The sequence below is a fragment of the Cetorhinus maximus genome, chromosome 11, assembly GCF_964194155.1.
Source record: "Cetorhinus maximus chromosome 11, sCetMax3.hap1.1, whole genome shotgun sequence".
Classification (NCBI taxonomy): domain Eukaryota; kingdom Metazoa; phylum Chordata; class Chondrichthyes; order Lamniformes; family Cetorhinidae; genus Cetorhinus; species Cetorhinus maximus.
In genome coordinates, this window is record NC_135889.1 from 122,061,574 (window position 1) to 122,086,301 (window position 24,728).

The window sequence follows — 24,728 nt, forward strand, 5'->3', positions numbered from 1 at the left end:
TATCTTTATATGGTTGTAACGGAACAAGCAACTGACCGTGACACTGACCACTCTCTAACATTGTCTGCAGCTTGTTATGGTCTCTATTCATTCATGGGATGTAGCCATTGCTGTCAAGGCCAACATTTATTGCCCATCCCTTGTGCCCTTGTGGAGGTTTTTGAACAGTGTGGTGTTGGTAAGCAGTTTGATACAGATCCTCTTGCGATGGACATTCCATCATTTTCTCTTGGCAGGGGAGGTTTAACCCTCCACATCTGGAATTGCCAACTGTAGCCGAATGATTTCAGGAGGTTTCACCCCATGATAGGCCAGTGTGGAATCGGAGTTGCATGTCAGCCCTGACCAGGTAGGAACATTTGAGCTTCAGAAGAAATTATTTCATTGACTCTGAAGTTTTCCTGAGGTTGTGAAAGATGGTGAATAAACGCAAGTTCTTTGTTTCTCTCAAAGTGCTTTACGCTCAATGAAATACTCCTGAAACGTAGTCAAAATGTAAGAAATGCAGCAACCCTTTTGATCTCACAATCAGCAACATGATAATTCCCAGATGACCTGTTTTTCAGTCATGTCTGTCAAGAGACAGATATTGGCCACCAAACAACTGTTCTCAAAATAGTGATCTTTATCTCTTTTACCTCTACCCACCACCCTGACCAAGTGCTAGGCAATGACCATCTCCAACAAGACAGAATCTAACCATTACCCCTTGACATTCAATGGCATTACCATTGTGGGCAGATGGTGCCTTCGCTTGATGCACCATCTGAAAGACAGCACCTCTGACTGTGCAGCACTCCCCAAGTGCTGGCACGAGGAGTACGGGTCTAAATTCTTGTGCTCAGTTCTCTGGACTGTGCCTTATTCCTGTTTCATAGAAGCAAAAAATAGCACAGTATTTGGCCCATTGAGTCTGTGCTGGCTCTTTTGACTCCCCCGACTTCACCCCCCCGACTCTTTCCCCTGAAATTTTCTCTCCTTCAGATATTTGCCCAATTCCCTTTTTGAAGGCTGCTACTGAATCTGCTCCACTGCCCTTTCAGGCAGCGCATTCCAGATCCTAACCACTTGTTGCATTAAAAAGTTTTTGCTCATGTTGCCTCTGATTCTTTCTCCAGTCACTTTAAATCTGTGCCCTCTGATTCTCGACCCTTCAGGCATTGGAAACAGTTTCTCTTTATATAATCTATCTAAATCCTTCATGATTTTGAACACCTTTATCAAATCTTCTCTCAGCTTTCTCTTTTCATTATTCTTTCATGGGATGTGGGTGTCGCTGGCAAGTCCAGCATTTGTTGCCCATCTCTAATTGCCCTTGAACTAAGTGGTTTGCTAGGCCCATTTCACAGGGCAGTCAACCACATTGCTGTGAATCTGGAGTCACATGTAGGCCAGACCAGATAAGTTGGACAGATTTCCTTTTATAAATCATTCACAGGATGTTGGTGTCGCTGGCTAGGCCAGGATTTATTGCCCATCCCTAATTGCCCTTGAGAAGGTGGGGGTGAGCTGCCTCCTTGAACCGCTGCAGTCCATGTGGTTCAGGCACACCCACAGTGCTGTTAGGGAGGGAGTTCCAGGATTTTGAGCCAGTGACAGTGAAGAACGGTGATATATTTCCAAGTCAGGCTGGTGTGTGGCTTGGAGGGGAACTTGCAGGTGGTGGTGTTCCCTATGTATCTGCTGCCCTTGTACTTCTAGATGGTAGTGGTCGTGGGTTTGGAAGATGCTGTCAAAGGAGCCTTGGTGAATTCCTGCAATGCATCTTGTAGATGGTACACATTGCTGCTACTGTGTTGGTGGTGGAGGGAGTGAATGTCTGAGGCTGTCGATGGGGTGTCAATCAAGCAGACTGCTTTGTCCTGGATGGTGTCAAGCTTCTTGAGTGTTGTTGGAGCTGCATTCATCCAGCCAATTGGAGAGTATTCCAGCACCCTCCTGACTTGTTCCTTGTAGATGAGGAGTCAGGAGGTGAGCTGCTACTCCACAGAGTTCCCAGTCTCTGTCCGGCTCTTGTAGCCAAAGTATTTATATGGCTGGCCCAGTTCAGTTTCGTCAATGGTAACCCCCAGGGTGTTGATAATGGGGGATTCAGCGATGGTAATGCCATTGAATGTCACGGGGTGATGGTTGGATTCTCTCTTGTTGGAGATGGTCTTTGCCTGGCATTTGTGTTGCATGAATGTTATTTGCTACTTATCATCCCAAGCCTGGATATTGTCCAGGTCTTGCTGCATTTGGAAATGGACTGCTTCAGTATCTGAGGAGTCGTGAATGGTGCTGAACACTGTGCAAATCATCAGTGAACATCCCCACTTCTGACCTTATGTTGGAAGGAGGGTCATTGATGAAGCAGCTGAAGATGGTTGGGCCTAGGACATTAAAGAACAATAGTGAACCAGATGGGCTTTTACAACAATTGATGACAGTTATTGAGACTAGCTTTATAGTTCCAGATTTTATTCATTGAAGTTAAATCCCATCCACTGCCTTGTTGGGATTTGAGCTGTTAGTCTGAGCCTCTGGCTTGCTAGTCCAGTGACATTACCACTACACCACCATGCTCTTTTGCATTATGAAAGCTGCCTGCCTTATTTCCATAGCACAGTGACTGAATGTGTAAATGTGTGAAGCTACAGTTTATAATCATATGACTGTGTTTGCTGCAGATCTTATCCTTTACCTGAAACCATTCCAGTTGCTTGAGGCCAGTTTGATCAATGACAATCTGAGAACCCAGCAGCCAATATCATTACAGTCAGCTGCAGCGAGCAAGGGTAGAACCAAACTGAGAATTGTCAATTGATGCACAGGGGGGAACATCAAGACTGTGATCTAACCCCGTGCTGTACCTGCCCTGGGAGTGTTTGATGGGGACAGTGTAGAGGGAGCTTTACTCTGTATCTAACCCCGTGCTGTACCTGTCCTGGGAGTGTTTGATGGGGACAGTGTAGAGGGAGCTTTACTCTGTTTCTAACCCTGTGCTGTACCTGTCCTGGGAGTGTTTGATGGGGACAGTGTAGAGGGAGCTTTACTCTGTATCTAACCCTGTGCTGTACCTGTCCTGGGAGTGTTTGATGGGGACAGTGTAGAGGGAGCTTTACTCTGTATCTAACCCTGTGCTGTACCTGTCCTGGGAGTGTTTGATGGGGACAGTGTAGAGGGAGCTTTACTCTGTATCTAATCCTGTGCTGTTCCTGCCCTGGGAGTGTTTGATGGGGACAGTATAGAGGGAGCTTTACTCTGTATCTAATCCTGTGCTGTTCCTGCCCTACAAATATCTGGGACAGCGCCATGTGTCCAAATCCTGGCAGTCTCCTGGGCTGTGCCTCTTCTCACTGTGGCTGGTTGTTTACAATTGTGGTCAAGAGACTAGGGCTGGCGATCTTTGACTACACAACACTGGCCATATACTGTGTTCTTTTGGTTCAGAGATTCAAGAGTTAATACTTGGATGTAAATATGTAAGTGGAGAGGGAGGAGGTGATGGAATGCGTCCTGTGTAAGACTGTTCCATGCTCAGAGGCTATAACAGGACTGTACACGAGCAGCAGATGTTTCTGAAACTTTGTTTTTCTGAACAGGTCATTTAAAAAGACACCTGAAGCCAAATGGTACAATTTTAAAGGGGATGCAGGAACAGAGGAATCTGGTCATGTATGTACACAAATCCTTAAAAGGTTTCAGGACAAGTTGTTTGAAGAACAAATGCACATGGGATCATTGGGTTTTGAAACCAAATGAAAGAAATGTTAACTGATCTTTGTGGAATCTTCATAAAGAAATGTTGCCTGTAGGTGTACTGAACATGCTGGTACCAATATGTAACTTGGAAAATTGCACTTAACTTAATGCAGTTTAATTGAAAGCAGTTCAGAGAAGGTTCACTAGGCTGATTCCTGGGGTGAAGGGGTTGAGGGGAGCTTGGGCCTATACTCATTGGGGTTTAGAATAATGTCACAGGGAAATCTAAAACTCGGGGGCACAATTTTAAAAATAAGGGGGCTCCCATTTAAGACGGAGATGAGGAGGTATTTCTTCTCTGAGGGTCGTTAGTCTTTGGAATTCTCTTCCACAGAGAGCAGTGGAGGCTGGGTCATTGAATATATCCAAGGTCGAGTTAGACAGATTTTTGGTCGACAAGGGAGTTGAGGATTATTGGGGGGGGGGGGGGGGCGGCAGGCAGGAAAGTGGAGTTAAAATCACATCGGATTAGCCGTGATTTTATTGAATGGTGTAGCAGGCTCGAGGGGCCGAATGGCCTACTCCTGCTCCTGTTTTTTATGTTCTCATGCTCTTATGTTCTTATGTTTTTGTAGAGTAATCCCCCTGTCTGATAAATCCAACTCTTCAGCAGAGTTAAGGACCACTCTTCAGTTTTGTGGACCTCAAATCTTGGGACAATACAAGTTTGGGAAGCCAGGCTTTATCATTGTGCTGTGCAATACGGTTATTCACGCACTCACTGTCACAAATTACTGAAAGCCAAGTAACAACATTGAGAACAATTTAATGTTTCTCCTCCTCCATCCCATTTGCCTGAGGGAGTGTGTGAAGAAAATATTTAATAGTGAATAGCTTAAAAAGCTATATAACTTGCTGGTTGGGCCCCAACTTGGAGTATTGAATTCAATTCTGGGCACCACACATTCCAGTAAAGCTTTGGAATGGGTGCAGAGGAGATTTGTAGGTAGGTTGGTGGCGCAGTGGTAATGTCACTGGACTAATAATTCAGAGACAAAGACTAATGTTCTGGGCACGTGGGATGGCAGGATTGTCACATGAAGCAGGACTGGACCGACTAGGCCTGTATTCACTGGGGGTTAGAAAAATGAGAGGGGATCTCATTGAAACATATAAAATTCTGACAGGGCTGGACAGACTGGATGCAGGGATAATGTTTCCTCTGGCTGGAGGGCCTAGAACAAGGGGTCACAATCTCAGGGTACGGTGGACCATTTAGGACTGAGATGGGAAGAAACTTCTTCACTCAGAGGGTGGTGAACCTGTGGAATTCTCTACCACAGGAGGCTGTGGAGGCCAAGTCACTGAATATATTTAAGAAGGAAATAGATTTCTAGACTCTAAAGGCATTAAGAGGTACGGGTAAAGGGCGGGAGTACGGCATTGAGATAGAAGATCAGCCACGATCATATTGAATGGCAGAGCAGGCTTGAAGGGCCGAATGACCTACTCCTGTTTCTATAAAGCTAGCCTCAATGATGGTGACCTTGACAACTATCATCGATTGTTTTAATAATCCATCTGGTTCACTAATGTCCTTTTAGGGAAGGAAATCTGCCATCCTTACCTGGTCTGGCCTACATGTGACTCCAGACCCACAGCAATGTGGTTGACTCTTGACTGCCCCCTGAAATGACCCAGCAAGGTCAGTTCAAGGGCAATTAGGGATGGGCAACAAACGCTGGCCTTGCCAGTGATGTGCACGTCCCATGCAAGGGTCAAGAGGTACCAGGGATGAGGGACTACAGTTATGTGGAGGAGCTGCTGTTCTCCTTCAAGAAGAAAAAATTAAGAGGAGAAATAATAATGGCATTCAAAATCATGAAGGGTTTTGATAGGGTTTTCACTGGCAGGAGCCTCGGTGACCAGAGGGATGCAGATTGAAGATAATTGGCAAAAGAACCGGAGCGGGGGATGAGGAAAATTTGTTACAATCTGAAATACCCTGCCTGAAAGGGAGGTAGAATCAGATTCAATGGTAACTTTCTAAAGAGAATTGGATAAATAGGACAATGGGGAGAAGCGCAGGGGGAGTGGGAATAATTGAATAGCTCTTTCAAAGAGCCAGCACAGACAGGATGGGATGAATGGCCTCCTGTGCTGTCTGAGTCTATCACGAGACTCCACTGGCTGGCAGGACTTTAATCCTCTTTGTTGGCAGTGAGTAATTCGCACCAAATAATTTTTTCTATATTATTTCATGGGATGTGGGTGTCATTTCAGAGGGCATTTAAGAGTCAAGTACATTAATCTGGAGTCACCTGTAGGCCAGACTGGATAAGGATGGCAGATTTCCTTCCCGAAAGGACATCAGTGAACTAGATGAGTTTTTATGATAATCGATGATAGTTGCCATGGTCACCATCACTGAGACTAGCTTTTATATCCCAGCTTTAATTATTTGAATTTAAAAAATAATTACCGTGGTGGGATTTGAACGCACACCCCCAGAGTATTTGCCTGGGCTGCTGGATTACCAGTCCAGTGACATTACCACTAAACCATCTCCCCTGCGTTTCTTTCCTTTCATTCGTGTTCCTCCACTCCCGAAGACACCCACTCATGACTGTGTCTTGTAGGGGGCGGTGGGTGGTTACTGTTACACCACTGACGGGAGGCCGGGCGGACGATGACAGCCAGCTGTTTGACCACAGAAGGCGTTGCAATCCCAAACCTGCTCCATTGGAAAGTGAGACCCTGGTTTGATCTTCATTTTCTCTAACGCCTGTTACAGTGAGCAGTGGTCCAACATGCTTCCCCTACACCTTAGACCATAAGACATAGCAGCAGAAATTAGGCCATTCGGCCCATCGAGTCTGCTCCGTCATTCAATCATGGCTGATAAGTTTCTCAACCCCATTTTCCCGCCTTCTCCCCGTAACCTTTGATCCCCTTACCAATTAAGAACCTATCTATCTCGGTCTTAAATACACTCAATGACCTGGCCTCCACAGCCTTCTGTGGCAATGAATTCCATAGATTCACCACTCTCTGGCTAAAGAAGTTTTTCCTCATCTCTGTTCTAAAAGGTCTTCCCTTTACTCTGAGGCTGTGCCCTCGGGTCCTAGTCTCTCCTACTAATGGAAACATCTTCCCCACGTCCACACTATCCAGGCCTTTCAGTATTCTATAAGTTTCAATCAGATCCCCCCTCATCCTTCTAAACTCCATCGAGTATAGACCCAGAGTCCTCAAACGTTCCTCATATGTTAAGCCTTTCATTCCTGGGATCGTTCTCGTGAACCTCCTCTGGACCCTCTCCAGGGCCAGAACATCCTTCCTGAGACACGGGACCCAAAATTGCTCACAATATTCTAAATGTGGTCTTACCAGAGCCTTTTAAAGCCTCAGCAGCACATCCCTGCTTTTATATTCTAGTCCTCTCGAAATAAATGCCAACATTGCATTTGCCTTCCTAACTACCGACTCAACCTGCAAGTTAACCTTAAGAGAATCCTGGACTAGGACTCCCAAGTCCCTTTGCACTCCAGATTTCTGAATTCTCTCCCCATTTAGAAAATAGTCTATGCCTCTATTCTTCCTACCAAAGTGCATGACCTCACACTTGCCCACATTGTATTCCATCTGCCACTTCTTTGCCCATTCTCCTAACCTGTCCAAATCCTTCTGCAGCCTCCCCGCCTCCTCAATACTACCTGTCCCTCCACCTATCTTTGTATCATCTGCAAACTTAGCCAGAATGCCCTCAGTTCCTTCATCTAGATCATTAATGCATAAAGTGAAAAGTTGTGGTCCCAACACTGACCCTTGCGGAACTCCACTAGTCACCGGCCGCCATCCTGAGAAGGACCCCCTTATCCCCACTCTCTGCCTCCTGCCAGACAGCCAATCTTCTATCCATCTAGTACCTTGCCTCTAACACCATGGACTCTTATCTTACTGAGCAGCCTCCTGTGCGGCACCTTGTCAAAGGCCTTCTGGAAGTCCAAGTAGATAACATCCATTGGCTCTCCTTTGTCTAACCTACTCGTTACCTCCTCAAAGAATTCTAACAGATTTGTCAGGCATGACCTCCCCTTGATGAAACCATGCTGACTTTGCCCTATTTTACCATGCACTTCCAAGTATTCTGAAATCTCATCCTTAATAATGGACTCTAAAATCTTACCAACCACCGAGGTCAGGCTAATCGGCCTGTAATTTCCCATCTCCCGGGGTTACATTAGCGATTTTCCAGTCCTCTGGGACCCTCCCTGACTCCAGTGATTCCTGAAAGATCACCACTAACGCCTTCACTATCTCTTCAGCTATTTCCTTCAGAACTCTGGGGTGTAATCCATCTGAACCAGGTGATTTATCCACCTTCAGACCTTTCAGTTTTCCTAGCACCTTCTCCTTGGTAATGGCCACCATGCTCACCTCTGCCCCCTGACTCTATTGAACTTTGGGGATGTTACTCGTGTCTTCCACCGTGAAGACTGACGCAAAGTACCTATTCAGTTCCTCCGCCATTTCTTTGTTTCCCACTACTACTTCTCCAGCGTCATTTTCCAGCGGCCCAATGTCCACTTTTGCCTCTCTCCTACCCTTTATATATCTAAAAAAAAACCTTCCCCACACCGCCCCCTACCCCCACAACCCCCTCTCCCCATCTGAACCTCCCACTACACCAGCGGCGGTGGGAAAGAGGGGCAGCCAAGTCATCACAAAATGGCTCACTGACCCTGAGATTCCCCGATCTGTACTCCAGGCAGAGTACCCACTGAGCAGCCCGGGTAAGGGCTTAGCCAGTACCAGAGGAATAGCAGTCAGTACAGGGAGTTAAAGTAATGTGTGCAATGATGTATAACGCTTGCATTTCTCTAGCAGCTTGCCCACAACCCCTGGAACCCCAAAGTACTTTACAGCCAATTAAATACTTTCCGAAGTGTAGTCACTGTTGCAACGTAGGAAACGCTGCACCCATTTTGCGCACAGCATGATCCCGCAAACAGCAATGTGATAATGATCAGACAATCTGTTTTAGTGATGTCTGTTGAGGGATAAATGAGGGTGCCGGGGAGAACTCTCCTGCTCGTCTTCAGATTAGTGGCCATTAGAAATCTTTTGCATCGATCGGAGAGGGCAGACTGGACCTTGGTTTGACGTCTCACCCAAAAGACAGCACGTCCGACAGCGCTGCCCTCCCTCAATACTGGCGCTGGGAGCGTCGGCCTGGATTATGCGCTCACGTCTCTGGAGCAGGACATAAACCCACGACTTTCCAACTCAGAGGTTAGAGTGCTACCCACTGAACCATGGTTAACACCTTCCTCATGGCCGATAAATACACTAGCTGAGCCTCGGCAAGCATCTGAGAGAAAAAGGCATGTTAGTGCTTCTTCAAAGGCAAGAACTTATGAAAGTACAGCCCTATCTTACCAGGTGCTGATGAAGCTATCATGGACTAATTAATTGGCATGTCTAGCTACAAAGCCCTATTGTCTGCACCCTTGTGAACTTGTCACAGTGATGCTGTGGGATTTCTTGATTAAGCCTCTGTCATGAACATTTCAAGCGGGCATTGTTGGTTGCTGCCGAGACAGGGTTTGTGGTGAGACTGATGGAGATGACGTGCTTTCCACTTCAGTCACCGGCTCGTCTAAACTGGTGGCTTTTTGTCTGTCTTGCCACCTCACCCGAAGGTGCTGACTCTTGGCTGTGTTCCAGTTTAGGCCTAAAGGACACCTAACGTTGCACTCCTTGGAAGACGGGCAGGAGAATTCTCCCCAGTCCAGCACTTATCCCTCAGCTACCATCATTAAAAACAGATAGACCTGCTGAGTTTTTCCAGGTAATTCTGTTTTTGTCTGGTCATTATCCCATTGCTGCTTGTGGGAGCTTGCTGTGCACAGATAAGCTGCCATTTTACAACAGTGACTACATTGTACAAGCATTCCATTGGCTGGGAAGTGTTTTGGGACATCCTGAAGTCATGAGAGGCGCTATATTAATGCAAGCCCTTTCTAATGCAGGACATGGAGGGATTATGAGAGAAGTGTTTAGAATGATAACCACGGATGGGACAGGGTGGATCGAAGCAGACTGTTTTAGATAGTTGAGCAATCAAGGATGAGGGGCCATAGATAGAAGATTAAATGTAAGGGATCAAAACAGTTGACAGGAAATAGGACTAGGCTTGGTACTGAGTTTTAAAAAAAGCAGTAACTTTGTGGGGACAGGGCCATGGGACATTAAAGCAACACCCGAAGTTTATAAGGCTACAAAAAAATCTAATAGAATTGTAGGTTTTATCTGGGAATATAGAATATAAAAAAACAAGAGCTAATGAGCCTCAATATTTATTAAGTCTTTAATTAGATATAGTTTCAGCACAGACTGGAGGCTCCACACTTAAGACGTGCACCAGAGATTCACTCAGATCCTGCCTGACATAAGGAAAACATTCACTCCCTCCACCACCGACGCACAGTGGCAGCAGTGTGTACCACCTACAAGAAGCACTACAGCAACTCACCAGGGCACCTTCAACAGCATCTTCCGCACCCAGGACCTCGAGCATCTAGAAGCACAAGGACAACAGACACATGAGAAAACCACCACCTGCAAGTCACACATCATCCTGCCTTTTTTTTATTCATTCGTGGGATGTGGGCATTGCTGGCTAGGCCAGCGTTTATTGCCCATCCCTAATTGCCCTTGAGAAGGTGGTGGTGAGCTGCCTTCTTGAACCGCTGCAGTCCATGTGGTGTAGGTACACCCACAGTGCTGTTAGGGAGGGAGTTCCAGGATTTTGACCCAGCGATAGTGAAGGAACGGCCGATATGTTTCCAAGGTGGGCTAAAAATCTAAGACAAAAGTGGTGGCATAGCCACTGGGCGTGAAGTTGGGAAATCGGGGGCGGGGGGGGGGAGGGGGTGGGGTCGAGCTAAAGTGGGGGGGTGAAGTTGGGAAATGGGGGGAATGGGGCGTGAAGTTGGGAAATGGGGGGGAGGGGGCGTGAAGTTGGGAAATGGGGGGGAGGGGGCGTGAAGTTGGGAAATGGGGGGGAGGGGGCGTGAAGTTGGGAAATGGGGGGGAGGGGGCGTGAAGTTGGGAAATGGGGGGGAGGGGGCGTGAAGTTGGGAAATGGGGGGGAGGGGGCGTGAAGTTGGGAAATGGGGGGGTGGAGGGGGCGTGAAGTTGGGAAATGGGGGGGTGGAGGGGGCGTGAAGTTGGGAAATGGGGGGGTGGAGGGGGCGTGAAGTTGGGAAATGGGGGGGAGGGGGCGTGAAGTTGGGAAATGGGGGGGAGGGGGCGTGAAGTTGGGAAATGGGGGGGGAGGGGGCGTGAAGTTGGGAAATGGAGGGGAGGGGGCGTGAAGTTGGGAAATGGGGGGGTGGAGGGGGCGTGAAGTTGGGAAATGGGGGGGGGGAGGGGGCGTGAAGTTGGGAAATGGGGGGGTGGAGGGGGCGTGAAGTTGGGAAATGGGGGGGAGGGGGCGTGAAGTTGGGAAATGGGGGGGAGGGGGCGTGAAGTTGGGAAATGGGGGGGGAGGGGGCGTGAAGTTGGGAAATGGGGGGGGAGGGGGCGTGAAGTTGGGAAATGGAGGGGAGGGGGCGTGAAGTTAGGAAACGGGGGGGCGAGCTACGGGGGGGGGATGAAGTTGGGAAATGGGAACAGCTCAGATAAATGTGGTCGGGATTATTTGCTCCCATGAATTCCCAGCATGGAGTGGATGGTGGATGGGCCGAATGGCTTGGTTTCATGTTGTAACTTCTGTGCAATTTGAAATATGATTGAACTTCATACACGAATCAAGGCATCTGAAAGCGATCATAGCCCAGGAAGAACAATGGACCCCATTCATTACACTGACTGATCAGAGTCAGATTGTTGATGGTAAATGTTTGAATCATAATGTTGATTTAAAATAAAGGAGTCGGCAAAAATAGTTATACTTTTAAAATTGTAATTCAAAGATTTTTTTCATTTTTCCAATGCTTGGATCAGTAAAACAGTTCAACAAATGCTTCGGTCGGGAGTGTAGGTTGAGTTTCAGCAGCCTGGAATGGTCTTGATGCTTGGTCCATACTTTGCCCATTGAGAACAATTACCCTGTTCTAATTGATTTCCCTCCCTTATCTGCAGCTACTGGGAAGAAGGGGTAGAGATGGAGTGGGGAGAGGAGAAGGATGGGGAGAAGCAGCAAGGGATGGGGGAGAGCGGGAGCTGGGGAGAGAGAAGGTGAGAGGGGATCAGGGGAGGGAGCGCGTGGGAGAGCAGAGAAGCTGGGAGGTCGGTGGGAGGGGGAGAGGGGAGGAAAAGATGATGGAAGAGAGAAAAGGGAGGGAAGGAGAAAGGGCCTGCAAGGAGAGAGGGAGGCCAGGGAATGGGCAGGGGGCGAACGTAGGAGGGTAAAGGGTCACAGGAGCGTGGATGGAGGGTGGGGGAGGGTAAACACGGAGAGGAAGAGCAGGGAAGGCGGAGTGGAGAGAGGGAGGCTGGGTGGAAGAGACTGGGGGAGGGGGTGGGTGGAGGGGAGAGGGAGAGTAGGAAAAGAGGATATAGGGAGCATGGGGAGACGTGGTGAGTGAGGAGGGAGACGAGGTGCAGGAGAGAGGAAGGATAGGCGGGTACAAGGCTGGGGTGAGTGGGAGGGTGGGGTCAGGGCAGTGTGCAGTAACCCTAATGTTAGCGGATCAGAATGTGTAGACTGACACTCATTGCCACAAACAGTCACACAGGATGGGCTTGATGAGAGTGAGATGATGGTTATACAGACTTTATAGAGTCATTACTCCAGCACTCGAGGAGGTCACTCAGCTCACCAACATGCTGCAGAGTAATGGACTCTCAGGACTGGATGAAGGGAAGTTTGTGAAAATCTCAAGACTATTTGAGAAATCGGTGCTGGGATTGACAATGAGATAAGACCCTCTCGGTATCATGGCTCCTCTCCTAACTGGTCTCTGCTCAGTCTCGCTGTGGCTCTCTTAACACCCTTCACATTCCCCCATGCCTCGGAATTCATTCACTTGCAGGTGAGGGAAATGAAAATCACTGGGAGTACGTAAGCTTCAGGTGAATGCAGTCTCTCACATGATGTCTTAATCAACATGTTTATACTGAGAGTTAATCTCCCAGTCTGTACTTTCTGCAGACTACCAGCTCAGCTGTTGTCTATTCCTGCTTCCCACAGTCGCTCTCACACTTGTGCCCTTTCAGCTTGCTGCCAGAATACAATCTCCTCACTGATAGCTTTCCATTGTCAATGTGCAGTGTCAGCTGCGATTCTATGCACAGCAACCTCAGTCAGAAAGCTGAGGGTTTAACTCCCACTCTGGAGAGTTTAGCCCCAAATGTAGGTTGGCACTCTGTGTCGTACTGAGGGACCACTGCACTGTCACTGTTATCTTATTCTGACAACGCACCTCATAATTCCGAACACCTCCATTAAACCTCCCCCTTAACCTTCTCTGCTCTGAGGAGAACAATCCCAACTTCACCAGTCTCTCCAAGACCTTGACACCCTTCCGAAGGTGTGGTGCCCAGAATTGAACGTGATACCCCAGCTGAGACCTAACCAGTGTTTTATAAATATTATAACATAATATTCCTGCTTTGGCTTTCCATTCCTGTATTAAAAAGGCTAAGGATTCCACATGTCTTTTTCACAGCCTGATCGACTTGTCCTGCCCCCTACAAAGATTTGTCTACACGCGATCCAGGTCTCTCCCTCTTCTCGCATCCCATTTAAAATTGTACCTTTTTGTTTACATTGCCTTTCCTCATTCTTCCCACTAAAATGTATCGCATGACAATTCCCTGCCTTAAATTTCATCAGCCATGCGTCTGCCCATTTAACCAGCCTGTCTGTGTCCTCTCATCTGCGTGTATCCTCCTCATTGTTTACTGAACCTCCCAGCTTCGTATCGTGTGCAAACTTTGAAATAATGCCTTGCATACCAATGTCCGCAAGGTTCATGTGGCGCTTTGGGCAGTGTCCCTCCTCTGGGGCCAGAAGCTCTAGATACAAATCCCACTTCAGGACTTGATGGCCACGGAAGGTGCATTCATAATGTGCCCAAACAGGTTGATTATCAGCCTGTAAATCCTCCCAGTATGCCTGAGGGCGGGCGGTAAGAGCGGGACAGTTCCCTGGTCAGCCAGACTGCAGAAGGCGACAGCAAACCCCTGCAGAACTTTGCCCAGCATCACCATGGACCAATCCGGTGGGAGTCCATGGCCGCCTACGCCCTCTTAGGGCAGGGTCCTTGGGGGAGGAGGATACCCAATTAATTAATTAGGTCATTAATATATATGGAAAAGAGCAGTGGTGCTAAAAACCATACCCTGTGGAACATCACTGTAGGCTCCCCTCTTAACAGCTGTTAATAATCACTCTATCTCACAGCTAATGTATCCGTGTAATCTCTGCCCCTTTAAGCTCACAAGTTTCCATTTTGCTAGCGATTTTCGAAAGAACAGTTTGATTGTTACAGAGTTCGTGCTGATTCAGGGCTGAAAAGAAGTAGACGTGGTATTTACACAGGGATTTGTCAGGTAGTGCAGACTTTGCTGTCAATACATGTGCTATGACAGCACACCCACAACTACACAGAGACGCACACTGTAATCCCTAAAGGTTAAATTATAATTTTTAACCTCTCCAAATTATAGAGCTGAACATGAGACGTTATGATTGAGGGTGTGGGAGAGTGCTGGAGGCTAAAGGTTTAAATTGTGTTGAGGAAAAGACAATAAGCCAGGGCTCAGGCTGCACGCTAGCGATGCTGTTAAATATCAGAGTTCCAGCTGTCATTCACAATCTGTCATGGAGGTTAGCTGCTCCCGGAGCTGGGTGACTGGGCTCGGGGTGGTGGGGAAAGCACTACAGATGGCCCCAGCTGTGGCTTAAGTGGGTCGAGCTGTTGCCTCTGAGTCCCAAGGTCATCAATTTGAGTCCCTTGGCAGACACTTGAGCACATAATCCAAGCTGACGTTTAGTGCAGTACTTTAATTGAGGGGGTGCTGCACTGTCGGAGGTGCCGTCTTTCAGGTGAGGCATTAAACTGAAGTCCCGTCTGCCCCCTCAGGTGGATTTAAAAGATCCCAGGAATCTATTTCCAAGACCAGTGAATCCCAGGCCAGTGTCCTGACCAATATTTATCCCTGATTTAACATCACTGAAACAGATTCTCTGGTCATTATCATACGACCAACTATAAACCTCCCTATTTATGGGGAGACAGTGGCGTACTGGACTGGCCCAGCAATCCAGAGAGCCAGTTAAATACTCTGGGGGGCACAGGTTCAGATCCCACCACAGCAGCTGGTGAAATTTAAATCCAATTAATAAATTTGGATTTAAAAGCTAGTCCTACCAATGGTGACCATAAAACTACCATCAATTGTTTAAAAACCCATCTCGTTCCCCATAAGGAAATCTGCCAATCTTACCTGGTCTGGCCTCAGCAATGTGACTCAATTGACTCTTAACTGCCCTCTGCATTGGTGTAGCAAGCCACTCGGTTCATGGGTAACCAATGCCGGCCTTGCCAGTGATGCCCACATCCCATGAAAGAATAAAGAATAAAAAATAGTGCTGTCTGTAGGAGCTTACTGCGCATGGAAATTTTGGCCGCTGTGTTTGTTACACCACAACAGTGACCATTGCACAGTGCTTTGTGAGAACCTGAGATTGTGAAAGGCGCAATACAAATCCAGGTGCTTCCAGTTTCCTCCCCCATAAGGACTTGTGCATTTGATGCTGCGCCCTTTCCCCCACCTCCCAGCCGAGATGGAACCAGAGAAAAGTTACAGCACGGAAGGAGGCCATTCAGCCCATCTTGTCCATGCCAGCCCGAGGACACCCAGGTGCCCTTTCTAATCCCACTTTCCTGCACCCGGCCCATAGCCCTGCAGCTTACAGCACTTTAGGTGCAGATCCAGGTACTTTTTAAAAGAGTTTAGAGTTTCTGCCTCTACCACCAACTTGGGCGGCGAATTCCAGACACTCACTACCCTCTGTGTAAAAAAAGTTCTTCCTCATGTCCCCCCACCCCCTACACCTGCCACTTATCTTGAATCTATGTCCCCTGGTTCTAGAATTCCCCACCTAGGGAAACAATTTTGTCCTGTCAATTCAGATGAATTGGCCTACAGCGTTAAGTAGGTAGGGGAGGAACAAGCGCTGCTGGAATGAGCAATAAGAGAGATGTGCCTTGGCTAGCCCTCACTTCATGTCAGTCTGCAATCCTGCAGCAGGCTTGGTATAATTATGCTGAGCCTTTATAAATCATTGGTTAGGCCTCAGCTGGAGTATTGTGTTCAATTCTGGGCTTACGCTTCAGGGAGGAATCGAGCCTTCAGCTGCACTAGACTCTGGAACTCTCTCTGCCTCGCTCATTTATGACTCTCCTTAAAACATAACTCTTTGACCAAACTTTCGGTCACCTGTCCTAACATCGCCTTATGTGGCTCAGTTACAGATTGTGTTTGATAATCATTCTAGTGCAGTGCTTGGGATGATTTACTACCTTTGAGGTGCTATATAAACACAAGTTGTTGTTGTTGTTGTTGGAGGTGCCATCTTTCCAATGAGACATTAAACCGAGGCCCTTCTGTCCTCTCAGGTGGATGTAAAAGATCCCACGAGCAGTATTTGGAAGACGAGCAAGGGGAGTTCTCCCTGGTGTCTGGGCCAATATTTATCCCTCAACCAACATACTGAAAAATAGATTATGTTGCCGTTGCTGCCGGTGGGATCTTTCTGTGCACATATTAGCTACCAGTTCCCTATTATAATTTACCCCATTATCCACAAATAAATAAGCCAGCGCCAGACATGTTTTAAAAATATGGGTTTTGGTTTTTTTTTAAAAAAACAAGAAAATCAGTTTATTGTCCCTAAAGTTAACAAATGTCGCTGGTCTTGGCTATAAATGTAAAATCAAATACTTTTCCTAAATAAATAAATAACATTGTTGCGGTGACTACAGCAGTTACAACAGTGACTGCACAGATTATCTGATCATTATTGCATGATTGCTTGTGGGATCTTGCTGTGCGCAAATTGGCTGCCTTCGTTCTCCACCTCACAGCGGTGGGGACACTTCAGAATGTATTTCATTGGCTGTAAAGTGCTTTGGAACGTCCCCTGGTCGTGAAAGGTGCTATAGAAATGTAAGCCTTTCTTTTCCCCCTGTATGTAATCGGGGTGGGGCAGTTCTGCTTAAGCGCTGACAAGTTATCATCTCCGTCTCGTTCGCCACCTTGTGCTTCATTCAGGTCCCTCTTCAAGTTTGACATTGCGGAGAACCTCCCGGTCTGTCCGCAAGCATGACCCAAACCTCCCTGTCGCTTGCCATTTTAACACTCCACCCTGCTCTCATACCCACATGTCTGTCCTTGGCCTGCTGCATTGTTCCAGTGAAGCTCAACGCAAACTGGAGGAACAGCACCTCATCTTCCGACTCGGCACTTTACAGCCTTCCGGACTGAATATTGAGTTCAACAACTTTAGATCATGAACTCTCTCCTCCATCCCCACCCCCTTTCCGATCCCCCCCTTTTTTTTACCCCCTTTCTTCTACGTTCATTTTTATTTTTTATCCACTTATTTTATTTTTTATTTTTGTTCATTTATCCGTAGTTTTATCCCTTTTTTTATAATCCCGTTTTCTATCCTTTTTTTTCCCTCCACCACTGCCCCTTCCCCCCACCCCATCCCGCCCCCCAGGTCCATCTGTCACCTGGTCCATGTTGTTCTTTCACACAATGCTAATCTTGTTCTGCTATCATCACACTCTGCTCTCTTACCTTTATGCACCTTTTTTTTTAGCACTGACCACTACCATTAACAATCCATTTGTCCCTTAGTTCGTGACATCTTTGTCAATCCCTCCTTTGTCCACACCTATTGATGGCCTTCTATCCAGCTCCACCTGCCCCCACCCCCCTTAAACAGTGTAAATTTCATCACATTTACGCTTCTCTTCAGCTCTGAAGAAGGGTCATAAGGACTCGAAACGTTAACTCTTGTTTCTCTCTCCACAGATGCTGTCAGACCCGCTGAGTTTTTGCAGCATTTTCTGTTTTTGTTTGACATTATTTAATGTTTAGCGCTGATTTCCACATGAGTTAGCACTGAGCTGGGTTGAATGAGTGGGAAGATGAATTAATTCGGAGGAGATTCTTTCCATTAGCTGCATTGAGATGTATTAAAAACTAATTAACTCCGGCTGTAAAATGAGCTTTCGTCTCCAGAAGCTTCTCGTTGGCCACCTGGGTTTGCACCTTTCATTTGAGAAACCAAAGACTGAGGTCCCCAGCGCAGAGGGACATCAAGGATGGTGAAAGGAGTCGGGGAGAAGGAGAGATGGTTCTAGATGAAGAGATATGTTGGGATGTAAAAGTCTGCGGGGTGTAGGGGGGAGACTGAGACAAGGAAGGAGTCTCACAGATCTGAGTCCCTCAAAAAATAGAAGGTTACAAAGGTGTATTTTTCAATTAGCAAAGTTTAGATGTAAACTTACGTGACAGCCTTCCGTCTCGTGATACGATGGTTTGTGCCGTGGTGGTTAACTCGGTGTTAAGCATCGCCTGGTGTGGCTCAGGAGCCCCACACTGACATGGCAGTCTTTGCTGCACTTAGGAACATAGGAACATAGAAAATAGGAATAGGAGTGGGATCTTGCTGTGCGTAAATTGGCTGCCTTCGTTCTCCACCTCACAGCGGTGGGGACACTTCGAAATGTATTTCATTGGCCGTAAAGAGCTTTGGGACGTCCCCTGGTCGTGAAAGGTGCTATAGAAATGTAAGCCTTTCTTTTCCCCCTGTATGTAATCGGGGGCGGGGTGGGGGGGCAGTTCTGCTTAAGCGCTGACAAGTTATCATCTCTGTCTCATTCACCACCTTGTGCTTCAGTCAGGTCCCTCTTCAAGCTTGACATTGCGGAGAACCTCCTGGTCTGTCCGCAAGCATGACCCAGACCTCCCTGTCGCTTGCCATTTTAACACTCCACCCTGCTCTCATACCCACATGTCCGTCCTTGGCCTGTTGCATTGTTCCAGTGAAGCTCAACGCAAACTGGAGGAACAGCACCTCATCTTCCGACTAGGCACTTTACAGCCTTCCGGACTGAATATTGAGTTCAACAACTTTAGATCTTAAACTCGCTCCTCCATCCCCACCCCCTTTTTTTTTTTACCCCCTTCTATGTTTATTTTTATTTTTTATCCACTTATTTTATTTTTTATTTTTGTTCATTTATCCGTAGTTTTATCCCCTTTTTTTTAAATCCCATTTTCTATCCTTTTTTTATCCCTCCACCACTGCCCCTTCCCCCCACCCCAATCCCCCCCCAGTTCTATCTGTCACCTGGTCCATGTTGTTCTTTCACACAATGCTAATCACACTATTATCACACTATTATCTGCTATTATCACACTCTGCTCTCTTACTTTTATGCACCTTTTTTTTTAGCACTAATCACTACCATTAACAATCCATTTGTCCTTTAGTTCATGACACCTTTGTCAATCCCTCTTTTGTCCGCACCTACTGTTGGCCTTCTATCCAGCTCCACCTGCCCCACACCCCTTAAACAGTGTAAATTTCATCACATTTCCGCTTCTCTTCAGCTCTGAAGAAGGGTCATCAGGACTCGAAACGTTAACTCTTGTTTCTCTCTCCACAGATGCTGTCAGACCTGCTGAGTTTTTCCAGCATTTTCTGTTTTTGTTTGACATTATTTAATGTTGAGCGCTGATTTCCACATGAGTTAGCACTGAGCTGGGTTGAATGACTGGGAAAATGAATTAATTCGGAGGAGATTCTTTCCATTAGCTGCATTGAGATGTATTAAAAACTAATTAACTCCGGCTGTAAAATGAGCTTCCGTCTCCAGCAGCTTCTCGTTGGCCACCTGAGTTTGCACCTTTCACTCGAGAAACCAAAGACTGAGGTCCCCAGCGCAGAAGGACATCGAGGATGGTGAAAGGAGTCGGGGAGAAGGAGAGACGGCTCTAGATGTAAAAGCCTGCAGGGTGTAGGGGGAAGACTCAGACAAGGAAGGAGTCTCACAAATCTGAGTCCCTCAAAAAATAGAAGGTTACAAAGGTGTATTTTTCAATTAGCAAAGTTTAGATGTAAACTTACGTGACAGCCTTCCGTCTCGTGATACGATGGTTTGCGCCGTGGTGGTTAACTCGGTGTTAAGCATCGCCTGGTGTGGCTCAGGAGCCCCACACTAACATGGCAGTCTTTGCTGCACTTAGGAACATAGGAACATAGAAAATAGGAATAGGAGTAGGCCATTCAGCCCCTTGAGCCTGCTCCACCATTCAACTAGATCATGGCTGATCTTCTACCTTAACGCCATTTTCCCGCACGTACCCCATATCTCTTGATATCTTTAATAACAGAAATCTGTCAATCTCTGTCTTGAACATACCCAATGATTGAGCCCCCACAGACCTCTGGGGTAGAGAATCCATAGATTCACCACCCTCTGAGTGAAGAAATTCCTCCTCATTTCGGTCCAAATGGCCTACCCCTTATCCTGAGCCTGTGTCCCCTGGTTCTAGACTCCCCAGCCAGGGGAAACATCCTTCCTGCCTCTACCCTGTTGAGCCCTGTAAGAATTTTTTACACTTCAATGGAATCACCTCTCATCCTTCCAAACTCTAGAGAATACAGGCCCAGTCTCCTCAAATCACTCCTCACAGGACAATCCCATCATCCCAAGAATCAGTGTGGTGACCCTCCATTGAACTCCCTCTATGGCAAGTCTATCCTTCCTTAGGCAGGGAGACCAAAACTGTGCACAGTACTCCAGGTGCAGTCTCACCGAGGCTCTGTACAATTGCAGCAAGACATCTTTACTCCTGTACTCAAATCCCTTTGCAATGAAGACTGACATGCCATTTGCCTTTCTAATCGCTTGCTCCACCTGCACGTTAGCTTTCAGTGACTCATGAACAAGGACACCCAGGTCCCTTTGGCCATCAACACTTCCCCAACCTCTCACCATTTAAGAAATACTCCGCATTTCTGTTTTTCCTATGAAAGTGGATAACTTCACTTTTTCCCGCATTATATTCCATCTGCCATGTTCTTTCCCGTTCACTAAGCCTGTCTAAATCTCCTTGAAGGCTCTTCGCCTCCTCACCACTCACGTTCCCACCTAGTTTAGTGTCATCAGCAAACTTGGAAAAAATTTACATTTGGTCCCCACATCCTAATCATTGATGTAGATTGTGAGTAGCTGGGGCCCAAGCACTGATCCTTGTAGTACCCCACTAGTCACAGCCTGTCAAAGCGTGAACGACCGGTTTATTCCTACTCTAGGTGTAGGATAGGGGTATGAGGTCAGTAATTAATCCTATCACATTGCACAATACCAAGAAGCCGATAAAGAAAGGGAAAGTAGAGTATGAAGGTAAACTAGCGAGAAACGTGATTTGCTGGTCTCTGTTTTCCCTGGGCTAGCTGAGCTTATTGTTTTTGCTCATCTCTCCCAATGTCCTTCCGAACAGTCAGCCTCCAGAGGCCAGCGACTGTGTCTCAGTTGGGAGTTGGGGGCCAGTGAGCTCAGTTGACTGGATGGCGAGCATGTGGTCCAGAATGACACCAGTGGCACAGGATCAATTCCCATTCCGGCTAAAATAGACTCGGGCCCTGCCCCAGAGAGTGGAAAGCAAAGGCAGACCACCACTGACACAAAGGTGCAAATACTTAGTGCCTTTCTATTTCTCAGTTCATCGGGCATGGATTAACACCTGCCCAAAGATAGCACACAGAGGAATTTAGTACAAAGTACATCATCTGCTTGTGCCTTAATTTTGCCAATTGGAAAATCTTTTTTCTCTCTCTCTCTCTCTTTCAATTGAGCAGCAAATTCAGAATCAGAAGATTCCGGGGTCCAATCCCAGGACTATTTAACCCTTCGTACTTCCAGCTGATAAAAGAAAGGAAAAATTTGAAAGTGAGCCACATAAGGAGATAATGGGTGTTCACTTGGGTTTCTTGACCAAAGGCTTGGTCAAAGAGGTAAGTTTTAAGGAGTGTCTTAGAGGGGGGAAAGATTTATTCCAGAACTTCGAGGCCAGGTAGCTGAGGTCATGGCCGCCAATGGTGGAAAGTTCTTTTCTTTACTCTTTCATGGGATGTGGGTGTCACTGTCAAGGTCAGCATTTGTTGCCCATCCCTAATTGCCTTTGAACTGACCTTGCTAGGTCATTTCAGAGGGCAGTTAAGAGTCACGTTGCTGTGGGTCTGGAGTCACGTGTAGGTCAGACCAGGTAAGGTAAGACCAAGAAAGATCGGACGGCAGGTTTCCTTCCCTGAAAGACATTAGTGAACCGATGGGTTTTTAATGACTATTGATGATAGTTGTCTGTGACTATAATTCCAAATTTATTAATTGAATTTAAATTCCACGAGCTGCCATGGCAAGATTCCCCCAAAGCATTAGCCTGGGCCTTTGGATTACTAGCTCACTGACATTACCACTACGTCACCATCTCCCTTTTGAAGATTAGGAATGTGTAAGGGGCAAGATTGGAGGAGATCTTGGAGAGCTGCAGGACTGGAAGAGATTACAGAAAGAGGGAAAGAGAGAGGCCTCTGGAGGGATTGAAAAAGGTGGGAGAGAATTTTCAAGTTGAGAGGTTGCTGGACCGGGAGCCAATGTGGGTCAGTGAGCACAGGGTGGTGATGGGTGCGTGGGGTTGAGTTGTTTGCAAGGCCAGGAAGGTAAATGGCAATGAAACCAACTCTCAGTTTCAGACAGATTACAGGTACAGAATTTCCAGCCAACCCTTCCATACAAACAAGCTCTGCTAGTGAACAAGTCACAACACGGAGATCCACAGTTATCCAACACGCTACTTGGCATAGACTTGAATTGTTAATAGAAGGTTCTGTAATTATTGGTATAGGGAGTCATAGCTGATGTGTGCGTGTCACAATTGGTACACACTCCCCCGAGTGTTTCTCAGTCCTCCCTCCCCTCATTTTCCACTCACAGGCCTTTCGCTGTAACTTTCCAATCAGTGGGACATTTCCTTTGTTAATAAGCTGATCAAACATTTGTAATCAACTGCCCTTGAGCTGGTCCCAAGTCAAAAACAAGTCATATTGTCCTTGAGCAGATTAATAAAAACGAGTCAGCATACAGCACTGGCAAAATTTCTGCTGTAATGTCCAGCCACAAAAACTTGCTATTACGAAAGGAACAGGGGGAGGCCATTCAGCCCCTCGAGTCTTCTGCACTATTCAACCTCGTCTCAGCTGAACTAGACAGCACTTTTGATTTCCTGAGACTCTGCACAGCAGCGTAATGAGACAAACAGTTAACACCACGCTTAAACAGGAGTTATTAGGACAAGTGACCAAGAAGTTTGCTCAAAGAGATTAAGCTTTAAGCAGCGTCTTAAAGGAGGAGAGAGAGAGAGAGAGGAACTGTAAAGTGGAGAAGTTTAGGGAGGGAATTCCAGAGCTTAGGGCCCAGGCAGCTGAGGGCACAGCCGCCAATTGTGGACTTACAAAGATGGACAAGAGGCCAGAATTGGAGGAGGGCGGGAATCTTGGAGGGTTGTAGAGCCGGAAGAGCTTGAAGCGATAGGGAGGAGGTGAGGCCATGGAGGGTTTTGAACACAGGAATCAGAGTTTTGCTGGGCTGGGAGGACGTTGATAATTTGGGGATGGTGCAGAGCTGTAAGGTTGATTCCAGCAACCAGGTCCCCTTCGACTAAGTAGGAGGGACTCCCAGAATCGGGTAGATATTCTGTTTGGAAAACAATAGTGCAGCACCCGCCATGGCCTAAGTCAGTAAAGGCATCATCCAGTGTAACAAGTATAGCCACCACGAACCAGCAGCACTCCCCCAATTTCAAACACTAGTGTTGAGTTCACAAGGTGAGGGAGGTCATTTGGCCCATTTTCATTTATCTATCCAGTGTAGGGTTGCAAACTTTAGCTGCACACGTCACTGGAAGCTTGTAGGGATGGCCTCCAATTGGACATGCCCTCCCACTCTCCTTCTGTTGGTTGCTCACACCTTCCATCGTTGTGGTGCCCCACCCACCCTACAGCCAATTGGAAAATGATTAAGCTCTTCATGACCTGACTGGATGACACAATTTTGACACAAACACACAATTTTTTTTTAAATGCCTGTATGAGTTTTGCTACATTTGTTCCCAACAGTGTCTTGGAGATTAATCTTCAATCCCTGGAGACTCCGGGGCAATCCTGGAGGGGTTGGCAACCCCAAATCAAAGTATATCCTGAAGTTTCACAACTGGTTCCAGGATTTATGCCTTCACTGCTCGAGTGCCTGGTGCTTTTGGAGAGGAACGTTAGGAACAGGAGGAGGCCATTCAGCCCCTCGAGCCTGCTCCTCCATTCAATGCGATCATGGCTGATTTGTGTCTTGGCCCCATTTGGCTGTTTTATTCCATATCATTTAATAACCTTACCCAACTAAAATCCATCAATCTCAGCCTTTATGCTCAAACTGACCCCCAGCATCACTGCTTTTTTGGGGGGGTGAGTTCCAGATTTCCACTCCCCTTCGTGTGAAGAGGTGCTTCCCAATATCACCCCTGATCAGCTCGAATTTTAAGGTTATTCACTCTTGTTCTGGACACCCCCACCCCAACCCCACCTCCACCCCCAACTACAACCTCACCCCCCCAAACCCCACACTCAACCCCACACTCAACCCCACACTCAACCCCACACTCAACCCCAACCTCACACTCAATCCCACCCCCACCCCACCCCTACCCCTAACCCCAACTCCACCAGAGAAAACAGTTTCTCTCTATCAACCCTATCAAATTCTTTAATCATCACGAACATCTCAGTTGGATCACCCCTTGAAGATAAAAGATTAAGGGGATACAAGCCTGGTCTATGCAAGCTGTCCTCATGATCATTCTTGATGTCAGATGAGGATGAGATTGGGCTGTGGTTCCTTCCACAGTGGAATAACCTTGACAATGCTCAGGGCCACAGTTCACCCAGGAAG